Below are 14750 nucleotides of genomic sequence, written 5' to 3' on the forward strand. Positions count from 1 at the left end.
AACACTTCAAATTGAAAACAGAAATTATTTCATTGACAAAAATGTGAGCTTTATGAAACTAAATCATTTTTTCGGAACATTCAGTGACTTTTCTTTTATTGTAAAAGATTGATAAAATCACGCAGCAAGTATTTTATTTTAAATTCTTCTGTTTACTCTTATAATTCTTAATTTCTACAACTTGTGTTAACTGTATAATAGTATCCTTAATTTTTAAGAAATTATCATTCTATTTGCATTAAATCGTAATTTTTTATTTATATTTACTGTATACATTTAATATACGATGGTGTGCAAAAATTAAGGACGAGACGGTTTTTTTCAATATAACTTTGTACAAAAGCTTTCCAAATCAACACATTTAATACTGTAAGATCCCCAATACGTAAGGACATGAGTAATGTAAGCAACACTTACTAAAAGAGAAATCAGAGGGATAAAAAGAAGCTTTATTGAAAAAGTAGCATGGAGCGCTATGCGACTGAAGGCCGAAACATCCCTGTGATGGGTGTCCAGTAGAGCTGGAGCAAACCGCATGTATTCGTTACTGAGTAACGGGTACATCGGTTGACTCGAAGTACCGATTCGGTACTCACAAATTCATTTCGTTACTCGCATCTGTCGTCCGATGCGGTTTGTTCGAGTACGAATGATGTGGTTTCTATTAGAATACGAATGATGCGGTTGCTGTTCGAATACGAATGATACAGTTGCGTCACAATGCGCTCATATTTTTCATACATAATTTTGAATTTTTTTGGGCATCGGGCAAACTCTTGTTTACATTATGTGTTTTAGTTGAAATACTATTTAGTTGTTGATATTTAAGAAAATGAGCAATTTTGATAGCGTGAAGCGTTATTTTGTATTTGCTTTTTACTATTGCTATTTATGTTTGTAATTTGAAAATTTAGATGATTCATCTTTTTTTTTTTTTTTTTCCTTGAGCGTGCCATAGTCAGATTTTATTGATTTTAAATATTTATATACTGCACTTAGGTATTGTTTATATAAGAATATGTAGGTTAATGTAGGTTCTTTACTTCCTTGTATTCAATAAAATGGCAGTAATTATTGTAATCGAGAAAACTTTTGGGTATCATATTTTAACGGAAATATCCGTTTTTGACAATTACGGAATCCATGTGAATTATTTTTTGGGCTGACGCCTATACGTACGAAAACAATGAAAAACTCTCTCTCTCTCTTTTTTTTTTTTTTTTTTTAAACTTATTGTTAAATGTAATCCCATTTACTCTAAGCTGATACTTATGACTAATGATTATGACCCTAAGTTGATACTTGAAAGGGATTTTTTTCGTGATGTGTAAGTACGTATGTATGCATGTTGCATAACTCAAAAACGGTTAGTTATAGAACGTTGAAATTTTGTATATGGGTCCGTTATAACATCTAGATGTGCACCTCCCTTTTTATTGCAATCGGTAATACTACCAAACGTAAACATGTATATATATATCAAATAAATTATAATTAAATGTAAAGTACATATATATATGTCCTTATAATTAAATGTAAAGTACACACACATATATATAAATATAAAATAAAAGCCTTGGCTTTTATTTTATTTAATTATCACTAAATAAGTTACTTGACTTTTATTTTCGCAATCATTGGTTGTAGTCAGGACTTAATTTTTAAAATTAGAAGTGCTGGAGCTCTATGGAAGGCCATCAGGAAAGATGAATAAATAAATATAAAATAACTATTACAATAATAAAATAATTAGCAACTAGAATATTAAATGATTATTATTATAATTCAATAAAAATTTAAAGACAAATGAAAATTTAATTAATTCTTAAATTAATGATGAATAACTAAGTAATGAAATAAAATACCAGACATCATCTTGTTTGGGGGCTGTGGCTAAAATTGCAATTTAAGAACTAAGCCGAGCATTAGCTAAATTTAGGCTTTTGATGAGCAAATAATGTACTGTTTACCAGAGTGTAGATAGAAATTTGGTTATGTAGCCCATTCTTCTAAAACGATGTTTCGTAGCTACCTTCCACCGCCAATTCCTTTTTTTTTTTTTTCCCCAGTTTCGGTTTATTTGGTTACAGCAAAGCACACTAGGCTATTGCCTACGGGGAGGGAGGCCTTCGTGTAGGATTTTTTAAAGGGAACTGACTCATATGCAAGTTACACACGGGAATAACAATGAAAACGCCCGAGCAGCTAGCCGTTAGCCGGAAATTGAACCCTGGACCGAACTGTTAGTGCTCAGCAACTTTACCGCTCGAGCTCTGGTGGGTTTTTTTTTTTTTTCATTCGCTGTTTGAAAAACGGGTGTTCACTTTACGATAAAGTAAGCACCTGTTTACTTCAATTAAAATGGGTTAGACGATATGACTCTTCCTACTTTAATCTCACTTAGCTTTTGATTTCTAATATTGATTCAATGTTTTCTGTAAACAAAGTATTCTGATTAGAATAATAGATTTCAAACATGTTCAAAAGTTGTGTATCTGAATATAATTAGGTTTTTATAACATAGGGCACATTTTATTAGTTTCACATAGTTCTAAAGCAATTGAACCACAGCATCGCTGTTTTGAAAGAAAGTAAAAATGTGAGAAATGTATAATGAACATTATATACAGGCTTTATTAAAAGTAGTCAGCCTTTTAAAACGTGACCGTCTATGCTTTTAGAGGATTTTTGGAGCTCTGTGTATTTGCTCTGGCATCTTAAAAAAATGATGTTCAATATCAACGTATGTTTATGTTCTCAAAAATACAGGTTTCTTTCAGAAAGCGACCTCTTAGAAGTCGTCAATAAATGATTCAGTATAGTTATTTTCTAATAGACTATAGAATAAATTTATTTTAACATCAATTTAAAAATGGCTGCTTGTACTAAGAGTTAAGAGCAATAAGACTCTAATTTTTCTTTCGCAATTAGCTATCATGCCAGCTGAATTGTTTTCTGCATAACCTTTATTGTGTATAATTGAAATCTTTAGCTATGCATTCAACAAATATACAACAAATGTAAGACAAATCATTAAAAAAATTAAAATTTGGAACATTAATGATAATTTTTTGTTATACATAAAATATTATTAATGAATGATGAATTTATATCATATTATATATAAATCAAAATTTAAACTCCTATTCCTTTATAATAAATTGAAGAAAAGCTATAAAGTGAATTAATTTTTAAAAACAAAACGAAAATTTAAAAAAAAATTTTTTTTTCATATACCTAGAATCTAAAAATGACGAATACTGAATTTTACGACTCAATTGTGTATGGGTGTATTTAATTATGGCAAGGCACACTATGGCTATCTGCCTAAGGGGGGATGCCTTCGTGGAGGACTTTCTAAGGGAAACTGGCTCGTATACACGTTACACATGAGGAAAACCACGAAAACACCCATGTAGCCGGACCATTCGCGGGATTCGAACCTCGGATAGAACTACCAGTGTTCAGCGACTTTACCGCTCGGCCGCTGGTGGGCTGTTTTACGACTCATATAATAATAAATGCATATTCATATTGTAACAGAAATTTTGTTAGAAGTCTAGCATATGTATAGTTATTTGTGATCTTTTAAAACTGTCGTAACATGATGCATATTTATCATTATCGTGAACCAAAACATTATGCTTTACATCCTTACAAATATACGTGATAGATTATAATATTTATTTCTGCATATACTTACGTTTCCCAAACACACGAAAAGCAGATTTTTGTTGTATTAAGCAGACTTAAGTTCTCTGTTAGCTAGTATAACATAATTTCGGATTCTATGAGCCTTCCAGAATTATTAGCAAAATAGTGGTCTTTACAAAGTGTTTTTATAAGCAAACAGCAGATGTACACTGAGCAGTGATCAACTGATATATTTCTTAAATGATTTGGTTTAGTTGATTATGACAAAACACACTGGGGCTATGTGCCTAAAAGGAAAAATGCCTTCGTAGAGCACTTTCTTAGGAAAACTGGCTCGTATGGTACGTGGTAAGCTGGTACGGGAAAAAAACCACGAAACGCTTATGAAGCCAACCTGTTTGCCTGAGATCGAACTCAGGTCGGAACTACCAGTGTTCAGCGATTTTACCGCTCGACCGCTGGTGGGCCATTTCTTAAATGAATAAAGGTATACTCATAGCATTATGAAATAACACTGATTGAAATATTTAGTGCTTCACTATTATCTCTAATAAAGTAACATAAAACTTTCCTTACCTTTTATAGATTTCTAAATTTCTTTTTAAGTTCTTATTCTTACTTAACCTATAACATTTGCGAGCGTTTTTATCGATTTTATTGTTAAGTGTAAAAAGCAAGTTGACATTTATAATATAGCATTCCTTGTCTCAACAAATAACAGTCTCAACAAGGAGTTTTTGGAGAGGGGATGAATCGGGGAAATTTCACCCTTTCGTCATTAGCGGTTCTGATGAAGGGAATGGGGGAAGCAGCAAACGAAATAACGAATAACGGACAAATAACGCAAGCTAATCTTTAATGCAGTCTCCCAGTTTCTGTATTTGTATTTGGGAAAGTTTTATGGTCATTATGAAAAAGTGAAAATTTGATATGGATTCCACATGACTTCCTTCTATGACTATTTAAATTATGCTTATTTTTTCTGCACTTCATTTAAACTTATTTCCTCGAATTATTCTAACTCAATTAAGCGATACCCGAAGGCAAGTTGCAAATGGCATCAAACATAGCAAATTTTGAAACTAAATTTCCCGGTCAATCTTTGTCCTACGGGACTCAAACTTCTTGTATTTTTATTTTTTCATAACAAGTATAAAACTTTGCCAGATATAAATAGAGAAACCAGAAGACGACATTAAAAGTTAGATTTCATAATTTGTCCAAAATTAATTCTTTTTTAAATTTGACATTGACAAAATATGATTATTTTCGTCATTTAAAATACTTCTGTATTTTTGTTGCACCGTATTTAAACTTGCTTCCTCGAGTTATTGACATTAAATTACATTAATTCCATTATCTATCGGAAAATAATTATAGCAAATCATCTATTTACGACATCTCTAAGAGGTCACCTTTTAAGAGATCTCTATTTTTGGGAACATAAACAAACATTGGTAGTGAACATCATCTTTTTAAGACCACCACATGTAAAATCCTCTAAAAGCATGAATGGTTGCATTTAATGAGGACCCATTACTTTTAATAAGGAATGTAACATTAATCCTAATTATACATGTTTTTGATGTGTGTTCCAAAATAGTGATACCGTACTTCTGTTGCTTTAGAAATGTGTGAAATTAAAAAAAATGGATACTATAAATATACAACAAAAATGTTATTATATTCAGATACACACCTTTTGAACACGTCTGAAATTCATTATTCTGCTCAACATAATTTGTCTGCATAAAATATTAAATAATATTAAAAAATCAAAAGCTAAGTCGAAGTAGAAACAGTCATCTCTTCTAAACCATTTTAATTGAAGTAAACAGACGTTCGCCTTATCGTAAAGTAAACACCTATTTTTCAAACAGCGGATGAAACGGGAAAGAGGGAATTGGTGGGGGAAGGCAGCGAACGAAACAACACTTTTTCGAGCTGGGGATGAAATGAGAAAGGACGAAACGATCCGCGATTCAATTCACCTATAGATGGCGCTTTCATACATTAGTATGGCGGATAAAGCTCGGTATTTTGATTTGTGATCTGACTTCGTACATTCAAAAATGGAGTTACTTAGCTCTTCCGAAATGTTTGATTTTGTTCAAGGAGGCGTAAATTCTCGCTGTATTACTGAAGCAGAGAGCATTTTAAAAAGCTGATCATTTGGTAATGCACGGAATTTTACTTGAAATCCAATGTACAAGTTTTGGCTTTCTATTTAAGGATAAGTTCTATAGCATGAAATCGAAGGACATTTCATTGTTCAAAAAGGACAAATAAAAATTTTAAAAAAAAAATTCTTGTTCATGTAAAGGATGAACTGCTGGCTGTTGTAGGAAATTGTGTCGCTGTTTTATTGTATTGTGACAGGTAGCTGATTTTAACGTTCACTGATTGTAAACAAATGATTTCATATGTGTTTTACTTGGGATTTCTAGAAAATCTGTGCAGTCAAAAGTGTCTTTTTTTCCCCATAAAAATGATATTGAATCATTATATGTATACTAAAAATATATTGGTCTATTATATGCATCTATTGTATTTATTATACACATGATAGCACTAATCATCAAATGCAATTTTGAGAATATCAACAAGCAAAGCACTTAAAAAGGAAAAAAAGACACTTGTTATAGAACTATTAATATTCTGTATGTATTATAGAAAATACATGCAATGAATAATACCATGACCAAACATTTCAAAAGAAAAAAAAAAGCAGATTAAGTATTACCTACCTCAGTACTTGAGAAAGCAATTGTGGCATATAACATGCAGTTAACTTTTGATTACATGATATTACAAGCATTTTCTTTAGTTTTGTCCTACAAGTGGTTTAAACAACTCAATACTGGTAGTTTAATCTCAGCTCAAATCCTGGTGAACAAGCTGGCTGTGCAGTTTTTATTTTTTTGCATGTGTTTTGTGAATACGAACCAGTTTTCCCTATAAAGTTCTTCATAAAAGCATTCTTCTTCAGGCTGATAACCAATGTGCTTAGCCATATTCAAATAGCCTAATCTAATCTTACCTTTTCTTTAGATTCTATATTCACATGTTATATCTTTATCTGTTAAGATTTGTTCATAACAGGATCACCAGGCTTCTACCAATCTGGCAGGAGCATACTCAAAATCTAACATGTCAAAACCATGTGATTTATAACAAAATCGATCATGTTATCCTTGCAAACCTTTATAAATGTTCCAAATTTTCTTAATAATCTTATTATTTAGAAATGTGTTTATTGTTGTTTTTATATGAACAAAAGCATTTAAATATATCAATTTTAAAAATAATGGAAGTGTTCTTTTAATCAGTTTTGCTTTTCTAATGCTGTTTTTAATTAATAACTTTATATCTGAGCCAAAAATTCAAGAATAAGTCTATTAATTAATTACATTGTATGAACTTCAACATCTTTGAATATGAAACACCGAACTAACACTTTGAATGTCAAGCATTCTATATGAAAACACAGAGTCCATTCCAATCTAATAGAAGAATAAATTATACTTACGAATTCACAGTACGAGCTTCTCTGTATTATATTACACAAAGATTAGAAACCAAGTCTCCACATGGGAAATCTTACACTGATATGATGGTCTTGTATTGAAACAGAATTGTAGCAACATAGATGATATGAATTACATTATGCCAAAGAATTATTTCATCCTAAATAAATTATAACATTTAGTTTAACCAAAGACTCACAAAACAAAATTTCAGATTTGGGTTAATCTTTTGATTATGGTAACTTGGCGATTTTTTGGCTAAAATTTGGCGACCAACCCTGCTACAGCAACCTGCTAGTTTTCGTTCGGACGCCATTTTGTTTTCAAGAAGTAAAGGCATGTTTTTTTTTTACTCAACATTTCCAACAATCTTGTAGCCGAATTATGCTTATGCTAGAACTTTTATGGAATAAAAGTGCTTAATCATGACGAAGATTAGGTGCGAAATTGGGACAAAGGGCAGAATCGCCCACTGCTTGCCGCGTTTTTACGAATTGCACATACACGGTATCATCCATGTACACGTCGACCTATTTTCACTTAAAAAACATCGTAGAATTGCACAAAAATGGCATTGTGCACACTCTTGACTGTATCCATGTACACTGCTAAAGTCCTAGCTAGTAACCTTTATCGCCTTACCAAAATGTCGCAAAACTACCTGTTACCATATTCTAAAGATTAGCCCACATTTGTTGTAAAATTGGTGTCATGTTTTTCTCTATGCTATAATAACTCCACACATTATCTACATATTTTCTTGTCAGTCAAGAAGATTGATGGAAATATAGTCCTTTCAAAAATTATTGTAACAGATATTTTAGTTACATGATCAACAGAAACTATAGAGATATAGCATATAAAAAAACCTTGAAAAATTATTTGTGGAAATTTGGGAGGAACAGATGCTATTTATTTGGTTAGATAATCAACAGATAAAAGTGGTTTATTAAGGATTTCTCAGTGTTATATGAAACCACCGAGAATTTATGAGTACGTTTTGATATCATGCTTATCCATTATTGGGGCTAATGTACATTGCTATCAGTTTTTGTTAGCCAAAAATGGCCGAAAGTAGAGTAAAAATATTAGGAATTTGACGATAATCATCAATATACCATAATGTATTTGCATAGAAATATAATACCCAACAGCCAAAAATAAATTAAACTTATCAAATGAATTTTAGTATGCCATAATGGTTTCATGGGAAAAACAACTACAATCATTATATACAACAGCCATTTCATTATAAAAAAGGCATAAATTAATCAGATAAAATTTTTTGTAAGAGCTTCACTATCTGGTTATAATTCTTAAGCAAACAAGAAGCCATTTCCAGTACCATAATATAATTTTCATAAGAACTATCCCATTCCATCGCAGAATATTAAAAACGTTTTGGTAGAAACAAGAAATTTTATGGTAATTTTCCAACCATATTCTAATATTCAGATTGTAGATTTTAAAATTTTATCATTTAAAAAGTACAATTTCATAGAATGCAAATTTTGGTACTTTTCTGTTTCACCAGCGCAAATCTCGCCAAGCAGACTTTATTAGCGACAACACACAGTATACACATAAAAATATAGACAAATATTAGTTCTAAGAATTTTTTATTTTAAAGGTATAAACATTTAAATGTCATTTAAAATTTTGTAAAAAAGCCAATAAATTTTCAAAAAAACATTAAGAATTTACTATGCTTTCATGGTAAAACATCCTGATTCGCTGGTTCACATCACATGACCCAAAGTGATCTCATTTCACGTAAATCTTGTAGCCGAATTAATTGTAGCTACAAAAATTCAATTCTCTCAGTAATTATCTACATTAATTTCAAGTTAAATCTTAATTTGGAATACAAGTTTAAATGCAAGAATTATTTCAGTTTGTACGATTTCAATAGCTTAATCAGAAATTATGTAAAACCACAGTGCTTTACTTTGCTAGTGCATACTGATTAGAATTAATGAATTTAACCTTTGACTTTGCCTTTTCTATATTTTTGCCATCGGGTGAGCGGTATGATAGCATCCTAATTCACATAATTACCGCCAGCGAAGACTACCAGCGGCCGAGCGGTAACGCCGCTGAACACTGGTAGTTCAGTCCGAGATTCGAATGCTGCAAACAGGCTGGCTGCATGGGTGTTTTCGTGGTTTTCCCCATGTGTAACTTGTATACGAGCCAGTTTCACTTATAAAGTCCTCCACAAAGGCATCCCTCCCTTAAGGCATATAGTCTCCAATTAAGTTCTTAGAATGAAGATCTTCATTTTTTTTGAGATAAAATGTTTGTCATTTTTTGATTATTAATTTCTTAAAAATAAAGTTTCACTACATTTAAAAAATATTTTATATAATTTTGTTACAAATAGATTATAGATCTTATTATTAAAGTCTCATTCAGAAAGTTTACTTTTAATTAATGGATAGAGCCCTATTTCAATGAAAATCTTAAGTGTACGAACACTTTGGGAAGCACTGTAGTTCTATTAGCAACTCGAAATATATATTGTGATATATTCTAAAAGCAAAATCATGTAAAACATAATGATATAAATTAAATGTATATAACAAACATATAAAGCTCTATAATGAATAATGATCATAACCGTATAATAAATGTGAACACACGTTATATCACGGTAAATAACACTGCTGTGAAATAAAGAATATTTCATTAGAAATTTACCTTTTATATATATTTGATAACAAAATGTTATGAAAACAGGTTATACAACTTAAGAAACAAGTTATATGAAATGCCTGTTAAGTTACTGCAATATCATGACACCGTAAATAAGCATATCATAAGACATATTACCAAGATAATATAATTAATTAATTACATCAATAATAAGTTTTTCTTTAAAAATTTTAGCACTAAATGCCAAAACAAATTTATTATCGGTGCCTTTGATGCAAGGTCACACGAAGATAAACTTGATTTAGCAAATTTCTGAAAACATTAAAATCAAAAGTGTTAAATTACAGCAACATCTATTAAACTATTTTTTGTAAGCAAGTGCCTGGTAAATTTTAACTTTTATATAAAAACTGAATTAAATTACAAATAAGTGACTAGGCTTGTACAGTATTCATGTTCATACATTGGAAATAAATTGCACTTAAATGAAAGAGCTGGAAATATAGTCTGCATGATGCATAAAATATGATCAAATCTATTTGTTAAATATTTGAATAAATGCTTACTTTCAGGGATGTAGCTAGAGAGGGACAGTTTTATATATCACTAGCGGGCAAGCCCGCTACATGAGGGAAGGGATGCTTTCGTGGAGCGCCCGCTTCATTCACGTTAGGTCACTTGATTTACGTATGCAATCACAAGATATACGCTAGCTAGCATGATTGCTAGCGGGTAAGCCCACCATTTGAGCGGCCTGAAGCTTGCTTTCATTGGCCTTTATTTGAAAGTTGGACCGAACTACCAGTGAAGCCCGCTTTCATTCGACGGGATTTTAAATTTGAAGCAAACTACCAGTGTTCAGCGATTTTTTTCCTGGGCTGCGCCCGCTGTATTCACATATGCATCCACAATTTCTGGACAGTACACCGGGATTCGAAAGTTGGACCGAACTACCAGTATTCAGCGATTTTACCCGGGCTGCACCTGCTTTATTGACATTATGCATTCACAAGATACTGCCAACATGTTACACATGCGGAAAATCATGAAAACACCTATGCAGTCAGCCCGCTTGCTGGGATTCGAAAATGGACCGAACTACCAGAGTTAGCGCTTTATTCACGTATGCATACAGAAGATAGTGCTTAAACGATACACATGTGTAAAATCAAGAAAACACCCATGGAGTCAGCCTGTTCGCCGGGATCGAAAGTTGGACCGAACTACCAGTGTTCATCAGTTTTGCACGAATATGCATCCAGAAGACACTGCATACACGATTCACGATTATATATCATTCTAAAAAATAACTTAAGATTGATTTGCAACATTTTGTATAAATAAAGATATTTTTACCAAAGAATTAATATTATTTTCAGACTTTTTACTGTCGCACTAAATGTAGAAGCTGGACAATTTGAATATTTCATCTAGCCTCTTCATTTAATGTATTTTTACTCCTCCGAAATATTTTAATGACAAATTTATTCATTCATTTACAATGTTTATCAGATAATATCAAATCAATATGTATATCTGGTGTCACCAAAGGTTTTATTATCTTAAGCATTTTTTATATATACTACAATTTTCTTAGTAAAAGTGCTGTATGCAAACAATTACATACTGGCAATGAAAATTTTGAGATTGTGCCAGTAAAAAAGAAAAAAAAAATCACTAAATCTTCTTAGCATTGATGAGGCATCCAATATGCATATATTTTCGATGAGGCTTATAGTTACAGATATCAACACTGCATACAATCGACACCAATTCTAGTTACGAACATATAAGCAACACGATGAAATCAAATTTTTATAATGACAAGAGGTAAGAGACAATAGGTAAGAGAATTAATGCATATTTGCCCCAGAAATACAATTAAGATAGAATATGTTTGAGATAATAAATATGGTTGCATCTTTAAATAACTATGCAAAATCTTATTTCTTGCAACTAAAAGGCTGTGTATTCATGTATTATTCTTATTCTACTAAATGTTCTACACATTCTTATTCTACTAAATAAAAGCTTGTTATAAATAAAACAATCTAATAAATTACTGAACTGATCCAAATCCACTGTCCTTGCTTTTATTTGCTAACCTGTATATCTGTATACACATGTCTGTGTACGCTGTTTAATTTACTCCAAAGTTATTTAGTTATATGCAATCATATTTTGAATAATGGCTGAGAAATGAAATTACTCTCCCCCTATCAATATTTATCACTGAACAAATACTTGGGTGTTTTACATTACAGAACAACAGATTTTTCTTGAAAAAGATACATGTGGCCATTTGATACTTCAAGTGAGAAAAAATACTTTCATCATTAGCTAATTTTCACCATGGATAAATTTTTTTAAGCTACTTTAAAAACTTTTTATTACTAATACTTACTTCAAAACGAACACTGCTATAAAAGATAAGAAAAAACATTTAACTGTGCTCAGCGAGTAACAATGGTATGTATATCATTTTATAAGAAATTGTTTGGTGCATGCTATTCTATAGTGGAAAAGATTTGATATCTGTAATACTTTTTATACTATTACTCATACTAGATCATCATACCTATTTTCTGAACTGGAAATTTTTTATGCTAACTATCCTGAACCACTGTAAACAGTTCTAAATAGTTTAACAGGAAATGACTCACACACAGAAATTTCAACATTACTAGAATATGAAATTCAAAGTTCATCATTAACGTTAAAATAATTAACTTTTACATGTGTCATTCTATAAATTTTCATTTAAATCATTGCTAACATAAACTGAAACACAATTTAAATTTCTGCAGGTAAAATATGCATGAAAGCATAATTGTATATGTATATTAATAATATTTAAGAGATTAATGAGCTATAATGATTTATACTTCAATACACTAATATGCATGTTTACTTTCGAAGAATACACATAAACGTTTATATGTATGATACACGAGAAAGAAATTTTGCATATATAAAGAAAACTTTTCTTACAAGAAAAAATGTAATCAGTTTTTTTTTTTTTTTTTTTTAAATGCTTAGAACGCACGTTCATATAATGTCCCACTTTCTTTCCAATTCGAAATACGCGAATCCACCCTCTTCGTTTTGCTATCTCGTTCGATATTTTTCGAACCAAGAATACGATTGAAGCATAACTCAGGTTTCTTGCAAGCTCGTGATTTACACTGATGTACACAACAAAACATGCGGTCTGTACTTCTTTTTAAGTTATACATATGCCCACAACAATAAAAAATAAAACGTTTAATTACTTTTCGATCACAACACACTTCACAAACTAGGTAGCATTGTCAAACGTAAATACCGAGCTTTAATGTTTCCACCTTTTAGCCACTAGATGGCGTATCAGAGCGCTGGAATCGCGGATACTAAGCCAATAAGACAAGATCTGGTATTTTACTTTATTATTTAATTAGTCATCATAAATTAAAAAATTATTTTAATTTTTATTTGTTTTTACATTTTTATTAAATTGTACTTATAAGTATTTTATATTTCAGTTGCTAATTATTATGTTACTTTAATTATTCATTATTTTAATCACTATTTTTTATTATTTTAATTATTAAGTTTTTTAATAAGTAATTTTTTTGTTATTTTAATTACTGATTAATGTTATTATTGTAATATTTATTTCATTTCTTTATTTATTTTTTATTTTATTTTTTCCTGTTTTCCTGACGGCCTTCCGTAGGCCCTTCTGACTTTAGAAACTAAGCCCTGACAGCAAGAGAAAAATTAATAATGAATCCAGTGCACCAAAAAATAATACCCAAAATAAAGTGAATTATTTCTACCCCAAAAATGCGACGCAAAACTCCTTATCGCAGCACTACCCAGTTCCCGCGGGGTAGAATAGCTCACGTGATTCAATGCAATGCGAGGTTTCAAGGCCCTTTTTAGGGCCGTAGACCGATAAAATAGGCTCAGGATACGGATAACCGATCGATTTTGCCGAAAGTAACGAGTAACGATACGATAGTAACGAGTACTGGTTCACCGAGTAACGAATACATACGGGTACACAATTTCTCGTTACTTCTACAGCACTAGTGTCCAGCAAGAAACATCCGGTCTTTAATAGGGGATATGATCTCCCCTAACTGCTAGGCAGTGTTGGCTGTTTCCATATGCAAATTTTGATCGGAGGTCGATCGGCGGTAAGCTAACGTGGTTGCCGCTGATTGGCCGATGACGTCAAGATCGGCGGGTTCAACGAGATAATATACTGTTATATGAAGTCGTTGGGCGGGTTGGCCGAGTATAATATATATGTACGCCGGTATCGTCGAATCTTGTGGTTCTTGTTCTCTTGTGTGATTATCAGTTAGCATTATGCTAGTTTGCTTTCAATCAAATGATTTTAAAACGTAAAGGCTACAGTGTTAGCTCTTTTATTTTATTTACGGAATAAAGCAAGAATTTTATTTAGTTTAGTCTTAGCTTTATTTAAGGAAAGCAAAATATGCTTTGCCTTTATCACCACTGCCAACAGGGTTATGGGCCCAGCGCCAACAGCTAATCAGTCATCCAGTTCAACTCAGCATTGAAGGAATGTAGGTGAAGAGGGCCATTATCCACGAAAAGAAGCTGACCTGTCTTAGAAGTTTGTTCAAGTCGTTGTGCTCACACTTAATTGAAGATGTCATTACTACCTGAAGGTTTTGAGTTGTTAAACCATCACAACTGGGATCGATGGAAAGTCGACATGAAAATGCTGTTACTGGATAGAAATTTTTGGAGCTTCATAGAGGACAAAGAAGAAGAATTAGATAAAAGTGCAACAAGGCGTGAAAAGCAGGAGTTCACACTGAGAGAGAACAGAGCCTTCACTACATTATATTACGGAATTAAAGCTGAGTTCAGGCCGCTGATACAAGAATGTTCAAGTGG

Source organism: Stegodyphus dumicola, chromosome 1 (genome assembly GCF_044657685.1).
Source record: "Stegodyphus dumicola isolate Sdum_Otavi_A_Nest chromosome 1, ASM4465768v1".
Lineage (NCBI taxonomy): Eukaryota > Metazoa > Arthropoda > Arachnida > Araneae > Eresidae > Stegodyphus > Stegodyphus dumicola.